Source organism: Piliocolobus tephrosceles, chromosome 7, assembly GCF_002776525.5.
Source record: "Piliocolobus tephrosceles isolate RC106 chromosome 7, ASM277652v3, whole genome shotgun sequence".
Classification (NCBI taxonomy): Eukaryota; Metazoa; Chordata; class Mammalia; order Primates; family Cercopithecidae; genus Piliocolobus; species Piliocolobus tephrosceles.
Window position 1 is genome coordinate 27,922,428 of NC_045440.1, and position 16,778 is coordinate 27,939,205.

The following is a 16,778-nucleotide window of genomic DNA, read 5'->3' on the forward strand; positions in this document are numbered from 1 at the left end:
GATAATTTTTTGTCATTTTAGTAGAGGTGGGATTTCATAGTGTTAGCCAGGATGGTCTCAATCTCCTGACCTTATGATCCGCCTGCCTCAGCCTCTCAAAGTGCTGGGATTACAGGCGTGAGCCACCGTGCCTGGTCCCCATATTTCCCTTTAATAACACCACTTCTTGGATACAAGTTATTCTCAGACAGATCTCATTTTACAGAGCTTTTCACAGTATGGGTAACAGTTACTGGACTAGAACCACATAAAATGATCACTGCGCAGGATCATTCATCACAGAGTATTCGCTGAATCCCAAAGTCCTCCCAGGAGATAGAATAGCTCTGCTGAGGCACTTCGGCCTGAAAGGATTTGCTGTAATGTGATTTCACCTGAATGTTTAGCCATGGCTGCAAATGCCGCTTCAAAGAAAGGGCCTCTCTTTACAAGTGACTGTTGTGGCTGTTTCTCTGCAGCTGGCATTCCAGAGCAAACCAGGGATTAGAGGAGTTTCTCTTTGGACTTAGAGATAAAAAAGGCAGGCTAGGGACCCACACAGTCTACACCCCCTTCCCCAGCTGGTGATGCTTTTTCTAATTCTGATTCAATGTGCCCACCTGGTTGTCATTATACAGGGCCAGACTCACAGCCTGGGAGGACAGACCAGACTTCCCCAAAACTAAAACCACCCTGGGGCTGCAGCAGTCTTCGTTTGATGAAGACAAACCACAGACCCCATCAGGAAAGCTGGGGAGGGGACGGAGGAGGAGGCTAGCAGAGCCTCTGATCATACTCTGGGTGCCCATGGGCCACTGACAGACACCCTGTCCATCAAAACTGCTCACCCCAAGAAAATGATCAATGACAAGCAGCCCGTGGTGAGATCCTGCAACAGCAAAATGATTCCAGGTGCAAAAGGGCGATGTCTGTGCAGGCGGGGTCAGCTCACGGCACTCACAGGGTGAGGCACAGGATGGACGTGTGAAAGGATTCCCCACCGACACACACGTACACACACAGTCCCTCTTCTGATGTCATGGTTACCAAGGCAACCCAACATGAGTCATATCTCAAGGTGGATTAGCAGAGCAGGAGAAAGGCTTTTGTTTGTTTGTTCAAAGCTCTTCCCCTTCTTTCCTCTTAATAGCTCTCTCTGATGGCGATAATAGCCAAGTACCTTTCATACCCTCAGAAATCCTAAAATTTGGGTGTTTAGCTTGTTTAATCTTAGAAAGCAATCAACTTTTTCTTGATATTAGATTGGGGCGGGAATCCAGGGCTCAGTGACAATGTTGCATTTGGCAGAGATCTGAAATGATTTCTAGAACTATGAGGGTGGTGACTTAGCAATCATATTCCGTCTGCGCCAAGGCCCAGCCCTGAGAGGTGCCTGGCCTTCTCTGAGGAGCCGGCCCTCCTAGCCCCACTCCCCTAGCATCTGAGCAAGCAGGCACAGACTAGGCCCTGGGGAGCAGTGTGCTTGCAGACTTTCTATTTTGAGCTCTGCAAGTGCTTCACAGCTCATTGGCTGTGCGTGCCAAACAGGAAGGTCCTCCCGGAAGGGCCACATACTGGAGGATTTCACCTAGAGCAGAAATAAATTAGCAGAGAAAAAGAGATGACTCGTCACGGGGACAAAGCACAATATCACCAAATAAGGCCCTTCCCCTGCCCTAAGGTTAGATTGAATGCTCTCCTCGGAGATGCTGCCTGGATCTCTCATGGACGCCTTGAGAGGTATCCTATAACTAATTTTGGGATGGGCCCTTTTCAACCGGAAATGCCAGGCACTGATTACTGAATCTGTCTTGTGTCAGAAGCCTTATACCTAGTAGGCATGACCACAGGTTTAAATCACCTCCTAGTAATTAATTAGTGGGCAAAAACAAGTGCTTTGAGCTCAAGAAAGGAAGAATGATGGTTTCTTGGGTGCCAGTAAAACCAACTTTAGGCCTCTCTCCTCCTTAGCTCAAGGTGCCCCTAGTTCTTCACCTCTGTTTTAATGGGAAGCCTGAGTTAGGTTTTATTAAAGTGGAATTACTTGACCCGGTAAAGTTCAACTGAAGGTAACTGTTATTCAATGTTTGCACAAAAGAAGCACAAACAACTCCATGTCAACTCACCTGTCCCCACCTACAATGCAAACAGCAGCTGTCAAGACTTTTCATCATCGACTGTTATGAAAAACCTAATATGGACCAGGAAAGTACTTCTTGAGCAAAACGACTCCTGGCATGGAATCTGTGGTCACCAGAGCTGTCAAAAATAATAATAATAATAACAATAAAAAATAAGTGCTGGGGAGAGGACTAGGCTTTGTTTGAAAGAACAATTTTTAGGCTGGGTGCGGTGGTTCACACCTGTAATCCCAGCACTTCAAGAGGCCGAGGTGGGCAAATCATGAGGTCAGGAGATCGAGACCATCCTGGCTAACATGGTGAAACCCCGTCTCTACTAAAAATACAAAAAAATTAGCCGGGCGTGGTGGTGGGCACCTGTAGTCCCAGCTACTCGGGAGGCTGAGGTAGGAGAATGGCGTGAACCCGGGAGGCAGAGCTTGCAGTGAGCTGAGATCATGTCACTGCACTCCAGCCTGGGCGACAGAGCCAGACTCCGTCTCAGAAAAAAAAAAAAGAAAAAGAAAAAGAAAAAGAAAAAATTTTAAATAGTATTTACTTTCATAATCTTTCCTCTCTAACTTCCAAATAGGCCAGCAAATATTCCAGTGGGCCCATGTGGAGCTGGGCTGCCTCCCAGGGTGCATGGCCATTCTTTTCCTGTTGCCTTTATCTCAATGAGTAGAGAAGGCAAAAATTTGCTCACGTCAATGACCATGTCTGAAATCCTCGCTTCTGACCACAGTCTCATGCAATCCAGGCCAGCCTGGTGGGCTCTGTAACATTTCCCACTGGCTTTCCTGTCTCACTGTCAGGGAGAACGGGTTGTAGACCTAGTAGACATTGGCCAAGGCACTGCACACCCCCTGGGCTGCTCTGTGGAATTAGACCCAAGACATGCTAACAGGTCTGGCTTTCACTCACAGGCAGCTCATAGAATTTAGAAGATTTTTGAAGCAGATATTTGGAAACCATCCTCTCCTCCTCATTCTAGATGAGAAAACTGAGCCCCCGAGAGGCGACATGACTTGTTGAAGATCACACGGTGTCGTAAGTGGCAGAGGCTAGAAGTTGAGCTTCCTGGCTTTAAACCCAGAGTGATTAGCACTAGAACTCAGTGGGGGTTGAAGGAAGAGGGAAGGCTCCCTCACATCCCCTCTTGATACATTCATTGTTTTTTGTATCTAATTACTATTATTAACAAAAACAACAGCAGCAACAAAGATATTTCCGGGGATAGGAAAGCAATGCTTTAAATGACTAAACACTGAGCATAAATTATTTGCCTTCTCAGTCAACTCCATGAATGGAGGCCTTGCATGGTGAGAGAGCCCAGTGTTTGGGGGGTAGAAGTGGGTCCTGTTAGGAGCAAGGAGATTTAGTGATCAGCCTTTTTACCTCCAGGCGGCCCATATGACCTTGACTAATTCCCCAGGAAGTGTGAGCTGCAAAGTCTCTGGTTGCTGAAAAGTTCACACCCCCATGGAGCGAGACTGGATGACCTTACGCTTTTGAAATTACCTGCCGCAGCTCTTGGCTCAATTCTGTTTCATTTGCACTATCTCTGGTATCCTGACATTTCCCATTCACAGCTGCTATCACCGGCCTCATTTCCTACCTCTTTGAAAAGGTCTTTATGACCACCTCCAAATCAAAGATAAAAATGCCAGATTATACTTATCCTGACATGGCTCAATCACCTGAAGGTTTGCATAGGTGGATGTTGGTGGTGGTTCTCACATTCAGTTTTCAGAAGAGGAATCATTTTGCTTTGTGAAATCATTTGAAACTTTTGTTCGGCACAGACTCACAAAGTCACAAAAATATGTCTTTTTCATCCCTTCCTACCTATGTCAGAATCACAACTGAGGTGCTTCCAGTTTCACTGATCTAGAACCTCAGTTTTCTAGAGGTTCTAGATATTTCCTTGGCTACTCAATTTCTGAACTCACTGGCGATGTCCTTGACATTGGTATAACTGGAATAGTTCTAACAGGGAGGTTCCCTGGTTGGGTAACTTTCTTCTGGTTGCTGTAGAAGCGACTTCTTTTCCCTGCCTTTCTTAGCTTTTCTGCTCCAAATCTCTAAGTATGTGGCTTGGAATTTGTACCTGGCTCAGATATTCTTAGCTGTGCCCAAGGGCCCAAGCCTAATGGGTTCTTCCCAACTTCAACGACTTCTTTCACTTTTGTGGATTCCTCTAACTTCTAACTATTGTTCTCTTCTATATCTTAATGTGCCCTTCTTCTGCTGAAACTGCCTTCAGGCTGCTCCTGGAATTATCTATGCCCTTTTTAACTCTGTTCATAGGCAGGCTGCTAAGTGATTCCTCCCCATACCTAAGCTTGGCTGGGAGCTCCTTTGTAAATGCCACACTCCCAAAGCCAAGGCTGAAGAATAGGATGTTCAAACATCCCGCAGGGGATTGCAGGAACAGAGGAACCTCCAGTGCTTGGTGGAGCCTACAGGGAAGGTTGGATGAAGTTCTGTTAGTCCCTAAAGGAAGGCAGGTTGTGGCGCTGGGTGCTGGGTTGAGAAATAATTATAGTGTCACTTTCTTGGTGTTCACATACTTGCTAATAAGCTGGCATTATAGGCTTTATTCTGCCACACAGCTCCTGCTTCTAGAAGGTCCTCTAGCAGCCAAAGTTATCTGCAGCTTGCACTCCAGAAAGAATACCCCCATGCTGATATCAGGCCACACAAACGTGCCTTTGTATGCATTAGCCATGATTTTTTTAAAGATAACATAAATTTGACTTTTGAGCAATTGAGGGATAGGGGAGCATATCATAAAATAATCAGGCGTTAGAGTCAGACTTAACTGGGCTCAAATTCTGACTCAGACACTTACCAGATATATGTGTGACCTTGGACACATTACTTTAATTTTCTAAAAATCCCAATTTCCTCATCAGTGAAATGTGAATTAAAACAGGAAGTTATTTAGAGAGTTGTGTGGATTAAAGGTTAACATTTAATTTTTTAAAAAACCCATAAAACATGGTGGCATGCACCTGTAGTCCCAGCTACTAGGGAGGCTGAGGCAGAGGAGTCACTTGAACCCAGGAGGTGGAGGTTGCAGTGAGCCGAGATCGTTCCACTGCACTCCAGCCTGGTGACAGAGCAAGACTCAAAAAAACAAACAAACAAAAAAACAAAAAAAACCCATGAAACAGAATCAGAATTAACACCTTAAAAAAGCACTTATTTTACGCCAGGCTCTACTTTGGTTCTGTCCTTCCATTAACCCTGAGTTATTGCTATTGTAACCTCTGTTCAAAAGATGAGGAAAGAGACAAACAGAGATTAAGGAATTTGTCCAATGTCCAGAAACATCCTGACACCCTGGCAAGCTCAAGGAACTTGTGGAGGTGGGGCTGCTGTGCTCCATGCCTTAGGCCCTCCCATCCCTGAGGAGTGTGGGACCCCTGGGGGCCTTGGTCTTCATGTGTCTCTAATACTCCATTTACCCCATTTCACTGGGGTGACCAGCTACCCAAGAAGCTTCAAGACCTGCACCTGTGGGGTTGTCCCAGGGTCCTCAGTTGGACCCAGACCCAAGAGGGTGTCCCACCGAGCAGATCATGCCTGCCAGCCAGCAAGTATCCTTTCATGAGATTGTGTGAGGCACTAGAATGCTGCTGACACCATGATTTTAAGGTAACTCAAATTTCTGTATAGAGATGAGACCCTGTAAAAATATTTTCCCAGGGCCACACACCCTAAGGCAGCCCCTACAAGGTCCCGCTGCCAAGAAACCACAAGCTGGGACTGGAACTGTGCTCTCCATGTGCAGAACGGTCTCTCGGCAAGCACACAAATGCAGCACAGTTATTATTAGATTTTAGATGCCTTGGGGAGTTTAAGCTAAAAGAAATCCCATGGTAAAGCAAGTTTGTAAAACAAAATGTGACTTGGCCTCTGTTTTTAAGTCTCAATTCCAGTTTTGCAAAAGGAAGCCCATTTGTAACTGGTGAGGGATGAGAGCCGCTGGTTGAAGCTGATTGCTTCACAGCCCATCTGGCTTTGCAGAGAGGAGAAAGGCAGACGTTCTACAGTAAAGAATGTGGCTGGTCTTTGCCTGAGTTCCTGGGTGGGAATTTCTAAACCCTTGGAATGTTCTGAGCGATAGGAGTGTCTTTGGTACTCACGGTGGGCCCCTGAGGCCAGGCCTGAGTTCATGCTGATGAGGTGAGGTGACTGTGCCCTTGACAGTTTCAGGGTAGGGACTATCCAGGCCAGAAACGCCAATCATATGCTTAGAGGGGTTGGGGAAGTGGGGAAGGCTGCAGACAAGATTGATCATGTAGCTTGTATTTCAATCATGTGTGGGTGGCCTGGAAACCCCAGGGCTTGTGGCTGGGGTCTGAAGGGTGGGGGTTTTTGGGGGGCCTGTGCTTTCAACCAGGAAAATCTGCACCAACTACGGTAGTTGGTGTCAGAATTGCACTGTACCCTGCCCTGTGATGCTGTGCCCCAGCAGGGAAGGGGTAAAAAGGGCAATGGAATAGCCTGGCTTCTCACTTTGTGTTTCAGGACCCTCTGTCTCCATCTGTACCTTCCCAAGCCTTGTCCTTTATCCTTTACCTCACACCTCTCCCCTGCCACAGCTGAGAGGCCATGTCTGAAACATACACTGTCCTCTTAAAAACCTTCAAGTGTCTTCCTTACTTATATCCTGTTATTATCTGCTGACATGTGGAGAAGAGAAATTAGGCAGATTAACTTGATCACCATGATATATCCCATACCTGAATTTAGACTCTCTTTCAAGGACCTCAGATAGTTGACACATGTGTCCTCAAGACATTTGAAGAAGAATGAAGTCTTTTTCTCATGAGGCTGGATCAAGTAGGACTCTGTCTACTTGACTGTTTTGGTCATTAGAGGCACAGGATGAAGTAGAAATAGCATCAAAGTGGAGATAAACACCGAGTCTCAGTCATCTCAGGGACTATGCTCCCCCAGGAGAATGGGTCAGGCAGGGTGGGACCAGGCTGGTTGTCAGTCCCCATCGAATTGCCCAGGGTGCGAAACAGACCTTCAAGCCCAGTGGGAAAATGAATAGTGTGAAGTTGGAATTGGAAGAGAAATCCAGTCAAATAGCTGAAGGAAGACTCCGATCTGATGGACACACCATCAAGGCACCTCCTTGGTGCCCAGGACAGCACATGATGTCAGATGTTACCATTCAGGGCATCTTGCATATGGCCCAGCAGCACTCTCATTGTTTGGGAGGGCAGGGACAGGGTGGAGAGGGGCTTCAGCACATCCCACTGGGAGAGCCTGTGGCTGACCAAGTCTCACAAGAAGGGCCTCATGATGGACCCTGCAGCTCACAAGTCACCTTCGTTAATTACTGCACCATGTGTGATGCTAACGACCTGACACCTCAAACTTACCTGTTTCTTTAAATTAAAAAAAATTTTTTTAGAGATGAGGTCTTGCTCTGTCACCCAGACTGGAGTGCAGTGGTGCAGTCATGGCACCCTGCAGCCTCAACCTCCTGGGCTCAAGTGATCATCCCACCTCAGCCTCCCAAGTAGCTAGCATCACAGGCACACACCACCATGCCAAGCTAGTTGTTTTTTTTTGTTTTGTTTTGTTTTTTTCGCAAAGACGGGGTTTCACTATGTTGCCCAAGCTGGTCCCAAAGTCTTGGCCTCAAGTGACCCTCTGGCCTCTGCCTCCCAAAATGCTGGGATTAGAGGCATGAGCCACTGCACCTGGCCCCAAACTTACCTATTGACTTTAATCAGCTGAAGACATTTGGATGTCTCTGCAGTGTAGGAGAGCATACAGAAGTACATCTAAGGAACCAAGTCACAATGATGTCTCTTGCTCTGCATGGGAAAGGAGAGAACTGATAAAGTGGGGAAGCCTAGTATCTCCTTCACCTACCTCCTTCCTCTGTCAACACTCTCCTTTCTTGGCTGCTTACTGTTATAGCTTACTATTATAACCATTCTCTTCTCCACACTGTTTTCCAATAAACACACACATCAGAGAGCTGCAGTCTTCGAATGCTCCACTCTGTACCTGTATTTCCCAACACAGATGGAGCCAGTCAACATTCAATGATTCAGGTTTTGCTTTAGTCCTATCAATTAAGATTTACTATGAGCAAGTCTCATCAAAATGTCACCACATCCCCAAATTTAGGTCAAATGGACACAATCCCAATGCTCTTATCCTACAAATCTAAGCCTTTTGTGGGAGCAAACATGCTTGTCAGCAGAAATTAAGGAAAAGCAAGAGATGGATGGCAGCTGCTGGAGAGCACATGGACATCATTTCCAAGTGCCCAGGATTGCCATCAGCTGTATCGATTGGATAATGACAAGGAGAGCTGGTTTGATTCCAAAAAGAGAAACCATGCAGAGGAGGCAAAAGGCAAAAGGAGTACTTAATTTTTATGAACCTGTTGGCGGGTGCTCCATATTAATATTTCATTTGTCAGTCTTGTCTTTTTTATTTTAAACTCAAAATGAAGAGCAATGCCTAGCTCCTGACTGTAATCTCAGTAGGAGTGTGTGGTGTGTCCACATCCTGCCTCATGCCCCAGATCATTGTAGTTAGTGACCACACATACAGGTATTATGTTTTGTCAAACAGTTATAAGCTGAATTTTGGGAATATGTAATCATTTCAAGGATTTTTTCAAAAAATCATCCTACTGCTAAATAGCAGCCCTCTCTTTCTCAGCCAACAGCATGTGGAGGGGGTCTAACTTAAGGGCCATAAATAAATCTGGACAATAACCCTGCATAAAGCAATCTGGTTCTTTCCCCCTCTAAGCTTCCACATCACACCCGGCTTCTCTGTTGAGCTTATGATTTGGTTGCTAGGTCAGCCAGAAGGTGAATGGTTTCCTGCGTGGGTGAGATAGAGTGGTTGCAAAATGCATATCTTGCCTCAACTCAGCAAATGGTGCCCCAGCTGTCAGGGGCATGCAGCATATTGGAGGCTGTGATTCAGGAAGGAGCACAAGGTGAATTATATTGTCAAGCACAGTATTAAATGGCTGAAGCTGCCCAGCAGCTCCTTCCCCAACCTGTTTTCTTCTTAAAATAAATCTATTCCATTGGCAGGCAATAGACTGAGGTGTCCTCACAAAATCATGGAGTCTTAAGTTGAAAGGAGGCATTTGGACCAGCCCCTACTCTTTAGAGACGAAGAGTTTGATGTTCAGAGTATGAACCGTGGTGGTTTTTGTTTTTGTTTTGTTTTGGGTGAGGAACAAAGTGAAGAGGATCCTAATCTGAACAATGAAATAGTGCCAACACTTTCCAAGAATATGGCTAACTGAGTCACGAATGCAAAATAAAAACAGTTTTTATAGTGCATGAGAGGAAAAGATTTAAACCTGACAGTCCTAACCTCTGAAGAAATGCATAATATAGAAATAACTTGGACCAGTTCCCTAACAATGCCAATGATCCTACTCCAGTCATAAAGCAACGTCTGTGTCCGGGTTAGGGACAGTGTTTGATGGCTCCCATTCTACCTAGAAGCTTGTACCCTTAGTTTATCTTGAATCATCAACTCATGCAATCATTAATTCATTCAATGAACATATTATAATAATTACCTACTATGTGATAGGGTCTGGGGGGAAATGTCAAGTAAAGCATTTTATCTACCTTCAGAATCTTCCAGACAGGCAAACATTTTTTGTTTTCAATATGAAGGACACAAATAAGTGTATTCTAGCAAGGCAGTTTTACCTACAAGGTAAAACTGTGCCTTCCACAGATAGCCCATTTTCTACTTCTATGTTTGGTAACAGCCAGCACCCATCAAAGTCACATAAAATTATTATGATTGGTAGACATTTATTTTCAGATATTAAATGATGGAAAGTAGTAGTAAGGATTTGCCAAAATGCTATTTGCCATAGCATTTTATGTGTGCAAAGTGCTTTATAGTCATATTTTATGGCTTGTTCTACATAATAGTCATGTGTGAGATGAGCTAGAACAGGCTCTATTTTAGAGTGAGGAAGTGACAGCAGTCCTGTGTATATCAGTGTCCTCTTTAAATACTATTTGCCTTGGGGTTTTAATAAACATCATCACTTTTTTTATTTCTTGGAATTTGCATTCTGCATGTTTATATTTGGTTCATCCAGGCTTTTTATAATGGTTCAGAGTCCAAACTCAGATTCTGAATAGTGCAGGCCATATCCGAGTGCAACTGCCAAGATGAGCCATGGCAGACATGACCCAACCCTTTTAGCTTCTGTCATGATCAATAGCTGTTACCACCATTCCACTGGAATTCCATTTCCTCACTTATCCTCCAAGGTCAGAGAAAGGATCCCTCTGGTTTCCACCTTCCTTTCCTTCCAAGAAAGTGATCTTTGTGGTGGCCCTTATTTGCCTCTCTCCACACACCCTTTCTGTCCAAGTTTCTTGAGAATTGTAACCATAATGGAACCACCATAGATCAGCTTCAGCAAAGAATGATCACCACTCCCTTACTTCTTTCTTCTGACAACCTACAGCTAGAGTGGAATTTGGGGGAGGCAGGAGTGAAGATCTTGTAAAACCTCACTCTTTTGTTTCCTCTTTCCATTCCTTCAAGGGAGTATCCTGGATCACTGTAGTCACCCTGGGAGTAAATTTGTGATCCAGAAGGACTAGTCTTTGTCCATGAGAAGCACAGTCTCGTAGGAAACCCAGAAAGGCCAATGGGCAATTGCCAGTCAAAGCTTCTGGTGCCATGACAGTGCTAGGGTTTATGGAGCAGAAGGGATAGACCGCTGCCTCAGGTCTGGGGGCTCAAGAAGGGCTTCCCAGAGGAAGCAGCCTTAGGACTTCGGAGTTAGATTGGAAATGTTGGTGCATCTTTTGCTTGGGAGAGACTTTGAGTCTAGGAGCCAAGGAAGGCCAAGGAGGTGGCCCAGGTGAAACAGAATAGAGAGTAGGCTGCTTGACATTGCCTTTAAGCTCTAGACAAGAAAGGAAGGGAGGGAGGGACGAAGGCTTCCTTTTGCCTTGCCATGACTCAAGCATAAGTCTCCCTTCAAAAACCATTCTAGTTAATGACCACTTAGCATATTCAAGGACAAGGGGTGCCTTTGGTTCACCCCTGCATTATGACTCTTGACATATGACAAGCAGCTGGGCAGGGCTCAGACCCAGCCAAAACACCTTCTCTCACAAAGCTGAAAAGTACTGCATGAGTTTTTCTAAAAATCACTGCTGACAAATCCCACAACCAGTCTCAGCGCTGAAAGTTGAATGAACTCAGGAATGGGAGTCAGGAAACAGCTTTTGATTTAATGTAGTGTGTGGTCTTAGCCACTCATTTGACTAACCTGGGCCTTATTGCCTTATTTAACTTATAGGATTAGTAATACCTGCCCTACTTACTCAACAAGTTTTTTGGGAGGATAAGATCACATAATAAATATGAAAGGTTTAAGGCATATAAAAATAAAACCCATGACCGTGTCCAGTGTTGTTTCAATGTGTTCATGGGCTTCTGCTTTGGAGTTAGGTATTCCTCTCATCCACCACCGAATGTCTGGGCTGTCCTGTCTTTTACCCTCAACTGTCAGACATTGATCCCCCTGCCTCCATTCACCTTCCCATAACACTTGGTCAACAGCTGCTAGTCATATGGCCATGGCTGAGTCATTCCAAGCACTGACTCATGTCATCACTTAACATCTTCCAAGTATTCATATGGCCCCTTCACTTTAAGACCTATAAGCCCATATTCCCCAAGTCTATTCTGAGTCCAACACCAGTGGACTGTGCCTCCTACAGTGGCTCAAAGAGGAAGCCTTCATCTCTGGACACTATAGTCCTGGGTTAGCCCGCTGTGTCTAACAGCAGTCTCCCAACTGGAGCATGTCTTTCTTATTGCTGAAAATGATCTCCTGGTGCACCTACCACAAGTGCTTGGGGCTGCTTCAGCAAGAATGATGGAAGCATTACTCCACTTCTGCTATACTCTCTTGCCTGTCCTTGGGGAGGGTTATGCCAACTGGCTCATTAACATAATCAGTATGGTTTTGATTATGCCCTGACCAGCTAGGCTAACTGCCTAGCTCATAGCAAGTACTCAGCAGGTGCTTGTCAAATAGACAATTAGATCTCATCATGGGCTGAGTTCTATCCTCCCAAAATTCATATGTTGAAGTCCTAACCTCTAGTTATCTCAGAATATAGTTGTATATGGAGATAAGATCTTTGTATTAGTCCATTCTCACTTTGCTATAAAGAACTACCTGAGACTGGGTAACTTATGAAACAAAGAGATTTAATTAACTCACAGTTCAGCAGGCTGTATGGAAAGCGTGGCTAGAGAGGCCTCAGGAAATGTACAGTCATGGTGGAAGGTGAAGGGAAAGCAGGTACATCTTCCCATGGCAGAGCAGGGGGGAGAGAGAGAGAGAGAAGTGGGGAGGTGCTTTACACTTTCAAACAGTATTAGAAATCACCCCCATGATCCAATCACCTCCCACCAGGCCCCACCTCCAACACTGGGAATTACAATTCGACATGAGATTTGGGAGATGACACAAAACCAAACCATATCAGTCTTTAAAGAGTTAAGTTGAAATAAACTATTTAGAGTGGGCCCTAATCCAACATGACTGGTGTTCTTATAAGAAGAGGAGATTTGGTCACAGACATGGTTGTATGCAGAATAAAGACCTTTGGAGGACACACTGAGAAGGCAGCCATCTATAAGACAAGGAGAGAGTCCTCAGCAGGTACCAGTCCTGTGAACTCCTTGATCTTGGACTTCCAGCGACTGGAACAGTGAGTAAATATATTTTCTGTTGTTGAAGCCACCTAGTCTGTGGAATTTTGTTGTGCCAGCCATAGCAAATTAATACAGATCTGTTTAAGAACACATAAAAATACTAGTCATCAGTTGGACACAGTGGCTCATGCCTGTAATCCCAGTACTTTGGGAGGCCAAAGTGGGCAGATCACCTGAGGTCAGGAGTTGGAGACCAGCCTGGACAACATGGTGAAACCCCATCTGTACTAAAAATACAAAAAGTTAGCTGGGCCTGGTGGCAGGCGCCTGTAATCCCAGCTACTCGGGTGGCCGAGGCAGGAGAATCACTTGAATCTGGGAGGTGGAGGCTGCAGTGAGCCAAGATTGCACCACTGTGCTCCAGCCTGGGTGACAGAGCGAGACTCCATCTCAAAAGTAATATATATATATATATATATTTGGGAGGCCCACCTCGGCCTCCCAAAGTGCTGGGATTACAGGCATGAGTCACCGTGCCCGACTGATGATATATATATATGTCATGCCACAGACCAGCAGTCAGTTGCAATCTGGAAGTTGCAGTCTTCACCAGTAAGTAAATGTTGTGACCATCGTTTGACTACAGTGGGGACACTGGTAGAAAGTGTTTTTGGCTCTATCATAGTTTCTTGGACAGTCTTATGGGCCCACCAGAAGCCCTTAGAGATAGATGACCTGTAGTGTAGAAAACATAGCCTTCATAACAGGAAGGCAGCGACTACTCTCTGGGTGTTTATGGGATCTCTCTGTGTTAGATTAGAAGATACTATTTCTCCATTTTACAGAAAGGTGACTTGGATTCTGCAATGAACCTGTAGTAAATTTAGAATTGAAACACAGCTGGCATATTTTCCAACCACAACGTGCCCTAGCTGATCTTTGCTTCCTCTCCTTCCTCATCTGTACTTGCTTTTCAACAGATGGCAAACCCTAAAGGGCATACATAAGTATAGTCTATAGATACTGGAAAGTGGGGAAAATTTGAAGAGTAAACCAATATTTAACAATAGAAAAAAACTGCAAAAGCATCTTTACATAGGTAGCCTTGGCAGCTGGGACAAAAACTAAAAGCTCAACTCATTAATTATACCATGACTCTCCTTACAGCTCTGAAGCTGAATTAAAAAGAAGTAAAACCATAATGAGCAGCCAAGAGGATGTCCCCAGGGGTCCAGATGACAGAATGAAGCATGCATGTTGGGGAGATGATCAGAACAGGCACCCGGGCCCATGTGGGGTCAAGGGCTTTGCTCTCCCCTACATGGGAGCTCTGCAGGCTGTTCTTCCCACCGCACAGGGAGCCTGGGTTTGCAACCTGTCTCCCTTCCAGGCCTGCGCAACACTATCATGACCAGCAGCCTCCATCAGCAGGATTCTTTTTGTTTTTTCTTTCTTCTTCCATTTATCCACAAGCCTGACTGAGAGCCCACGTTACGCGCAGCTGCCAAGAGTCCAAACCAAGGTTGGTGGTGTAGGAGAATTACCGCGTGGGTAAAGGAGACTGCACTCGATGGGTCCTGCTCTTGTCCCTGGAGATTCAGCTTCCCCAATGGCTCCTCTCCCTGATTATGATTGCCATCTCCAGGCTCGACGTCCCTATTTCTGGGGTCCTTCCATCTATGTTTACAGGTACTGCAGTCTGAAAACAGCTCCCAGAGTGACCCTAACTCAGATCATAGCGCCCTCTTGTCCAAAATCTTTTCAGTGTTTTCCCAAATCACTCAGGAGCTTACAAGACCCTACCCAGACTGGCTCCTCTGTTCTCGGCTAGTCTCATCTTCTCTGATTTCCTCTCTTCTCTCTCGGGTACTAACACACTGACGGCCTTTCTGAGTTGGATGCTCCCTTACATCACTTGGATACTCCGAGCACGCCCTGCCTTGGGCCTTCTGCACTTGCTATTTACTGCATGCAATGTCACTGGCCAGTTAGCCACACGACCCACTCCCTCACTTTCTTTGGGTCTTTGCTCAAGCTCACATTCTCAGTAAGGCCTTTTCTCACCTCCAGTGTTTAAAATCTCACCCCTTATCACAGACAGCCCCAATCCCTTTCCCTACTTTATTTTCCTCATTATTCTTACTATCTGACATACCATGTATTTATTTCTGCTTTGCCTCCCCCTACTAGAAGGTAAGCTCCAAGAGGGTGGGAGTTTTCTGCTTTGTTGCACTGTCACCAGCACCCAGAACGGCACCTAGAACATTGTGTCTGCCATTTGTTGAATGAATGTGTTCAAAGTACAGCTAGTGAATTGGAAAATGAACCCGTGATGGGGAGTAATTATGAAAAAAGATTCATGTGTTCTTTCCTAAGTGACTCATTTGTTCTTTAAAAACAGTCATGTGCTGCATAATGACATTTTGGTTAATAACAGACTGCAGATATGATGGTGGTTCCATAATGTGGTATTTTTACTGTATTTTTTCTGTGTTTAGATTCACAAATGCTTACCATTGTGTTACAAATGCCTACAGTATTCAGTACAGTCACATGCTGTATGGGTTTGTAGTCTAGGAGCAATAAGCTATACCATAGAGCCTACATGTATAGTAGGCTATACCATCTAGGTTTGTGTAAGTGCAATCCATGATGTTTGCACATCACCTAATGATGCCTTTCTCTGAGGCAATGCATGACTGTATCCGAGGTGACAATGAGTTTGTTGCCCTCTCCCTTCCGGGAATGGATAATCCCTACAGTACCTGTATTAGGCCCACCCTGTTCACCTCATTCTTCTTCCTCGGTTCTGATGACAAATGGTTTCCGACTCATAGCTGTGGACATATGAAATACTTGCATGGCTTTCTGTAAGGCTGGGCAAGTCAGTGAAGGTGAAATGTAAAGCCCACTCCCTACAAAGGACTGTATTCACTCACCTCTCTCACCCCCAGTTACTGATATAGTTTAACGAATATTTATGATTATCTCTGCAGAAAAGGGATTTTAGAAAATCACATTCTGTTTGTTTTTATTATTGTTGCAAAAAAAGAGACAAAATCTTGGCATCTTTGAATTTACACTGCTTAAGGTTACTAAACAGAATGGGCAGTAGAATCCTATTTTTATAGTGTTTATATATACACATACAAATGTATGTGTATATATATACACACATATAAATGTACATGTGTATATATTCACGTTTATGTATTTTTATATTTTATATGTTTATCTCTATATATGTATACACACATGCATATATATGTATAAAGATTAAAGAATATAACAATAGGCTAATCTTTGGGTATGATAAAATAATATAATTTGTATTCAACTGTTTTTTCCATAATAAGTATATATTATGTATATGATATGAAGAACACCAGTCATTCTTCTTTTTTAAAAAAAAGAAAGGCTGGGTGCAGTGGCTCACGCCTGTAATCCCAGCACTTTGGGAGGCTGAGGCAAGTGGACCACCTGAGGTCAGGAGTTCGAGACCAGCCTGACAAACATGGAGAAACCCCGTCTCTACTAAAAATGCAAAATTAGCTGGGCGTGGTGGGTGGTGCATGTGCCTGTAATCCCAGCCACTTGGGAGGTTGAGGCAGGAGAATCGCTTGAACCTGGGAGGCAGAGATTGTGGTTAGCTGAGATTGCACCTTTGCACTCCAGCCTGGGCAACAAGAGCGAAACTCTGTCTCAATAAATAAATAAATAAATAAAAAGAGAAAAGAAAAAGCCCTTGTTTTAACTGGGTACATGCTAAAGGTCGGTTTTCTAGTACAGGGAAACAAGAAAATGATCCTTTTGAATGTGACTATTATTTTTACTTTGTGATTTCGGCTTTAACGTTGGACTCAATAAACTAAAAAAAGGCAAACTGAAATCGTAGTACGAGCCTCTCATGTTTCCACTTACACTGAACATGAGCCAAGGCCTGAGGGCTAAAGT

The 16,778-nt window shown here is 44.6% G+C and overlaps 1 long non-coding RNA gene across 1 annotated transcript in view; it reads right to left on the reverse strand.

The window, feature by feature from the left end:
* The window catches only part of LOC111545760, a 27,950-nt gene extending 15,468 nt beyond the window's left edge, over window positions 1–12,482 (reverse strand). Inside the window, exon 1 of the long non-coding RNA XR_002732536.1 lies at window positions 12,388–12,482. This is a non-coding gene — a long non-coding RNA (uncharacterized LOC111545760). The remainder of the gene's footprint in view (window positions 1–12,387) is intronic.
* Window positions 12,483–16,778: the final 4,296 nt, after the last annotated feature.